Raw genomic sequence first — 565 nt, 5'->3', positions numbered from 1 at the left:
AGGCGTGTCGAGCAGCGTGGAGGGAAGTTGTGCTAGGAGCGGGGAGAACCACGCTGAAGGGGCGTAGGGATGAGCGGTTAAAGTAAAGCGAGAGCGCCAGGCAGTGAGCTGCCCTGAACGAGAGAGGCTGGAGGAGAGTGTGAGCTTAGAGAAGAAAGGGAAAGGCAAATAGGTTCGGAAATGTGTATCTAAAGGCAAAGGCGGGCGCTAGGACCCGACGTCTAAGAGATCTGGCTTTGAAGCTGCCGGGGCGCGCGCCTGCCTGGAGGTGACGCGGCGGTGGCGGAGGTCTCTGGCCAGAACAAAGCGCTGCAGGGAGAGGAGACCCGGTTACCTTCGGTCTCGGCTCACCTCTCCCTGCGCGCTTTCCTGCTCCCCCTTCCGCCTGCAGCCCCGGGATTGGACTTCGGTCTAGAGTCTTCCAACCTTTTCCTGGGTCCCGCAGCTTCTTCACCTGCCGCCCACCCTCACTCTCCCGGTCCACCCCTGCGCGCCGGGGCCTAGTGGTGGAGGCCAGGGTGACACCTGGCCGCTGATTGGCTGTTGCGGGCGCGGGGCGGGGCGG

The sequence above is a fragment of the Carlito syrichta genome, unplaced genomic scaffold, assembly GCF_000164805.1.
Source record: "Carlito syrichta isolate Samal-C Ts95f unplaced genomic scaffold, Tarsius_syrichta-2.0.1 Scaffold314111, whole genome shotgun sequence".
NCBI classification, from domain to species: domain Eukaryota; kingdom Metazoa; phylum Chordata; class Mammalia; order Primates; family Tarsiidae; genus Carlito; species Carlito syrichta.
This window is presented reverse-complemented; position numbering follows the sequence as displayed.